At 27.1% G+C, this 6,122-nt stretch overlaps 1 long non-coding RNA gene across 1 annotated transcript; it reads left to right on the plus strand.

The window, feature by feature from the left end:
• Positions 1-611: 611 nt before the first annotated feature.
• LOC146997657 (uncharacterized) lies at positions 612-2,671 on the plus strand. The gene is made up of 2 exons (XR_015040755.1): positions 612-897; positions 1,756-2,671. It is a non-coding gene; the product is annotated as an uncharacterized LOC146997657 (long non-coding RNA).
• Positions 2,672-6,122: the final 3,451 nt, after the last annotated feature.

A 6,122-nucleotide genomic window follows, 5' to 3' on the forward strand; every position in this document is an offset into this window, starting at 1 on the left:
TAGAGGTAAAGATGGGGAAAATTAATAATAAAATAATAAATTTTGGGGGTCCAGTCACATAGCAGTATAAGTCAAGTTTAGAAGCTAACTTTTGCTATAACAAGGAAACTAAAATTTAAAATTTTTTAAATTTAAACTTTTATTTTTTTTACATGGAAACCAATATTAGCCTCTACCTTGAGACACAGTAACAGAAGACACATAAGATCAAGATACATATAATATCATGCAAAGTTATACATTAAACTAAGTAACATCATCTATTGCGGTTTCCAACATATTTATATATTCAGAAAACACCATCAGATAAAATCATAAATCCAAAACAAGGCGAGAACATATAAGCAAAAATAAATAAGTAAATAAATTACGGAGTTTTTTTATTATTATTATTAATTAATTTTTTAAAAAAAATAAGCATTTTATTTATTTATTAAGTTAATGGTCATAATTTATTATATGTGTACTATTTTATCAATTTGAGGCGCACTGTATTAATATATGCTTTTAATTTAAATAGATAGGAAATTAGATTAAAGGAGCAAAACTACAACTCTGTACATTCATTGAGGCCCGAGATCGTGTTTTTAGCTCTCGAGACATTCCTCAAAGGGGCCAAAATGGGTAGGGCTAAGGCTCCTATAAACCAGGCTGAATCATCAGGCATTCGCGCTCCCAAGTGGGAGATTTAATGGCGGCTGACTGGTTAAGGTGCAACAATTTTTTGTGTTTTTTTTGTGTAAAATGGGCGGATGTACAGCTATTAATTGTTCAAATCATTCACGGAAAGGTCATACATTGGTAAAATTTCCTAAAAATGAAGAAAGAAGAAAAATATGGGTAAATAATTGCCGAAGAGACAATTGGAAACCTGGTCCAGGCGCTGAACTTTGCTTAGTAAGTATAATGTTAATTACGCCTTCATTTAGAGTTTATATCTTCTCTGATGTTTATAATGTGCAAGTAAAGTGAAATTCTTGTGTACAATAACCTGAGTATCTGCTAATTTCTGTAATAATAGCTATAATTAAATTAGTCTAGGGTTAATGTACCCGTCGCCAAACATCGCCAATGTAGATGTTTTGAATATGGAAAAGAAATTTCTCTTCTAATATAAAGCGCGGATTTTGTTTTCCTGTGCTAATTGTGGAATTTATACTAATGTAACATGAAAATCATTAGCATATTGAAATTTATTAAAAAATAAATAATAATTTGGAAAGTCAAGATAAAATCTGAATGTTTGCTAAAGATATATGTAACATTATACTATAGTTGCAATATCGTTGGAATGATATATAATTTTTTCTTTATTTTATAATCACTATTGTTAAAAAGTTAGATGAGTTGTTTATGCACGGTGCCCACTACTGTTTCTTGGTTAAAATAACTTCCAGAATTTTGACATTGACATCTGAAGTCAATAGAATAAATAGAATAGTGTGAGACAAAATATATATAATCTGACTTCAATAATTGCAAGGATTGTGCAAGTTTATTTATAATCACAGTATTATACAATTTGGCAATGGAGTAAAGATTTAGAAATGAATGCAAAAATTCAAATTAGTATTTTCTTGTTTCTAATTATAGAAATATAGTCTATTTTCCAGTATAAAAGTTTTACTTAAAAGTATGGGAAAGCAGATTTGTTTCATGCATGATCTTTATAATACTGGTATGAAATGAATGAATTTTAATCTGTAAACAATTTTTTGTTAATATTGAAATGCGTTTCTTTGGGTACATTTTTAGGCACTTGTGGATCATGTCAGACAACATGCAATAGAAAAAAGATGTCCGTGTGCATAAATTTTCCCATTGTGTTACTTCATTTTATCTAAATTTCAAGGATAATTCTTTTCATTTTTATATGGCATGTTATAGGTATAAAGGCTAGTGAAAATAAATTGGTATGTGTATCTGTTTTTGAAGTGTAATGCTTAAATAAAAAGATGGTGTGTGTTTCTTCATTTAAACAAAATTTCAAGGATAGTATTTTTCAGTGTTGTACTGTTTGTTATTTCTCAATGTAAAGGGGAAAAAAAACTGGTATGGTATATCTGTTTTTTAAGCATGATAATTTTATTTATTTCTTTAGTGATGCATATATATAGAGAGAGAAGGTGTTTGGTCCAACTGAAGTTATAATAAATTAATTTTACTAGATCTCTCCCTCCCCTCAGGTGTAGAAAATTTTCAAGTGCAGAAAGTTTATTTGCAGAATTAATTCATTTCTGATAAACTTATTATCATTAATTTTTTATATAACATGTTATTAAGTTATACATTTGACTACTGTGTAATAAAATTGCATTTAGGGCAAAAAATTAACTATAATTTTGCATCTGGTGACTAATATCATATGCTTCTAAGAATATTACTTTAACTTTTTCCATAATTTTTGTATTTCAGGAACATGAAACTGTTATTTTGATATACTTAAATAATAAAAGTGTGTATCTGAATCAATTAATGGATACAAATATTTTACAGTTATTTTTAGAAGATATTTGCCATATCGCTTCTAATAATTCATAAAGTATGTTAAAATATAGGTAAATAATTTGGTGCAGAATTCAAATTTAGGGTTTAAAATATAGTGAATCATAAGACTAAATGATTTTTATTGTCATGATTTGCCTGGGCTTAAGAATGTACTTTTCGCCCGGTGGAAATTGTCATCAAACTGTCCTGAACAGGCTTTTTGTTGATAATAACTTCCAGGCTTATCAGTACCTCCTTTTGAGTGGAGGGTATGCAAATATAGTACCCAATTTAAATTACATTGTGATTGTAATAATATTGTGGTATGAAATAAGTGATTATAATTACAATTTAGGTAATTGCATTGTAATTATATTACATTGTATCTGTGAACTCTTAATTTCATTACTTTATGCAATTATGTTGTAAGTGCATAATCTAATTGCAATAATATAATCTATTCGCAATTACAAAATAATTATAAATGCAGTTACATCTTAAATAGAGGCCATTTTAATACTTTTAAATTTTCGCAAGATAACTTCCCATTAAGGTTCATTTGGAGGAAACTATGCAAATATTAAAAAAGAAGTTATGCTAAATTTACATATTTTGTACAGTACTTTCTTGTTATAATGCTGTTCAATATATCTTCAATACTTTTGTAAATTTAACGACATTCTTTGCAATCACTGTGGTGCTTTAAAAAGAAGTTTCTTAGTTATGCTTTCTAATAAGAATGGGTTTAAAATTAAGTATTATGTATAATAACTAGCAGTTAAAAAAACTTGACTGCATGAAAATGCTGTTGCTGTGTAAAATAAAAAATAAGCTTTCTTTTATGCTTTGAAATGAATTACATGTGGTTAAGTCGTCCTTTTACAATTTAAGAATGTGGTTAACACACATTCTTAAATTGGACAGGTTTTATCTAAATTATTAGTATAAAATATATAAACTATGAATTATTTTGTAACATAACTCAAATTACAAAATTCATTCTATATACGTTCAAAGTTATTATCTTTTATGGAATAACTGTTTTTTTAATTTAGGTAAAAATTGGATTTTTAGAAGTATTACAAATACAATGCAACACAAAGGTGATCTGATTGAAGAGGAAGGACTTTTTATTACGGTTTCTAGTTCGTATTTATATTACATTTGATGAAAAGCATCCAAAACACAGAATGCTGTACTTTCTTCTTCCATATTATGTTATGAAATATTTCACACATTTAAAAGAAAGTGTTTCTTCAGAATCTTGCACAATTATTTCCATGTACCTCAGACTTAAATGACAAAATATTCTTAAGTTATTTTTTTAGTATGAATTTACAGTGTTTTTATGGAAATTTTTGTTAAAATGTCATTAAGATAAATTTATTTGCACACTCTACGCTTTAACTATTTCCCCATTTGACACTATTGAAAGTTTTCATTCATATCTTATTTATTATAGTCTGCTAAGGCTCCTCTAAACCAGGCTGAATCACCAACTTTTCTCTCTTGGCGAGGGAGTGAACGCACTTCACTTAAATAAAAATTTCGCGTATATTTTGTAAACATATTCAAAATAACTTATTCTTCGGATGTTTTAGTTTCGTTAGCAGACTATAATAAATAAGATATGAATGAAAACTTTCAATAGTGTCAAATGGGGAAATAGTTAAAGCGTAGAGTGTGCAAATAAATTTATCTTAATGACATTTTAACAAAAATTTCCATAAAAACACTGTAAATTCATACTAAAAAAATAACTTAAGAATATGTTGTCATTTAAGTCTGAGGTACATGGAAATAATTGTGCAAGATTCTGAAGAAACACTTTCTTTTAAATGTGTGAAATATTTCATAACATAATATGGAAGAAGAAAGTACAGCATTCTGTGTTTTGGATGCTTTTCATCAAATGTAATATAAATACGAACTAGAAACCGTAATAAAAAGTCCTTCCTCTTCAATCAGATCACCTTTGTGTTGCATTGTATTTGTAATACTTCTAAAAATCCAATTTTTACCTAAATTAAAAAAACAGTTATTCCATAAAAGATAATAACTTTGAACGTATATAGAATGAATTTTGTAATTTGAGTTATGTTACAAAATAATTCATAGTTTATATATTTTATACTAATAATTTAGATAAAACCTGTCCAATTTAAGAATGTGTGTTAACCACATTCTTAAATTGTAAAAGGACGACTTAACCACATGTAATTCATTTCAAAGCATAAAAGAAAGCTTATTTTTTATTTTACACAGCAACAGCATTTTCATGCAGTCAAGTTTTTTTAACTGCTAGTTATTATACATAATACTTAATTTTAAACCCATTCTTATTAGAAAGCATAACTAAGAAACTTCTTTTTAAAGCACCACAGTGATTGCAAAGAATGTCGTTAAATTTACAAAAGTATTGAAGATATATTGAACAGCATTATAACAAGAAAGTACTGTACAAAATATGTAAATTTAGCATAACTTCTTTTTTAATATTTGCATAGTTTCCTCCAAATGAACCTTAATGGGAAGTTATCTTGCGAAAATTTAAAAGTATTAAAATGGCCTCTATTTAAGATGTAACTGCATTTATAATTATTTTGTAATTGCGAATAGATTATATTATTGCAATTAGATTATGCACTTACAACATAATTGCATAAAGTAATGAAATTAAGAGTTCACAGATACAATGTAATATAATTACAATGCAATTACCTAAATTGTAATTATAATCACTTATTTCATACCACAATATTATTACAATCACAATGTAATTTAAATTGGGTACTATATTTGCATACCCTCCACTCAAAAGGAGGTACTGATAAGCCTGGAAGTTATTATCAACAAAAAGCCTGTTCAGGACAGTTTGATGACAATTTCCACCGGGCGAAAAGTACATTCTTAAGCCCAGGCAAATCATGACAATAAAAATCATTTAGTCTTATGATTCACTATATTTTAAACCTTAAATTTGAATTCTGCACCAAATTATTTACCTATATTTTAACATACTTTATGAATTATTAGAAGCGATATGGCAAATATCTTCTAAAAATAACTGTAAAATATTTGTATCCATTAATTGATTCAGATACACACTTTTATTATTTAAGTATATCAAAATAACAGTTTCATGTTCCTGAAATACAAAAATTATGGAAAAAGTTAAAGTAATATTCTTAGAAGCATATGATATTAGTCACCAGATGCAAAATTATAGTTAATTTTTTGCCCTAAATGCAATTTTATTACACAGTAGTCAAATGTATAACTTAATAACATGTTATATAAAAAATTAATGATAATAAGTTTATCAGAAATGAATTAATTCTGCAAATAAACTTTCTGCACTTGAAAATTTTCTACACCTGAGGGGAGGGAGAGATCTAGTAAAATTAATTTATTATAACTTCAGTTGGACCAAACACCTTCTCTCTCTATATATATGCATCACTAAAGAAATAAATAAAATTATCATGCTTAAAAAACAGATATACCATACCAGTTTTTTTTCCCCTTTACATTGAGAAATAACAAACAGTACAACACTGAAAAATACTATCCTTGAAATTTTGTTTAAATGAAGAAACACACACCATCTTTTTATTTAAGCATTACACTTCAAA

This window comes from Stegodyphus dumicola, chromosome 4, assembly GCF_044657685.1.
Source record: "Stegodyphus dumicola isolate Sdum_Otavi_A_Nest chromosome 4, ASM4465768v1".
NCBI lineage: Eukaryota > Metazoa > Arthropoda > Arachnida > Araneae > Eresidae > Stegodyphus > Stegodyphus dumicola.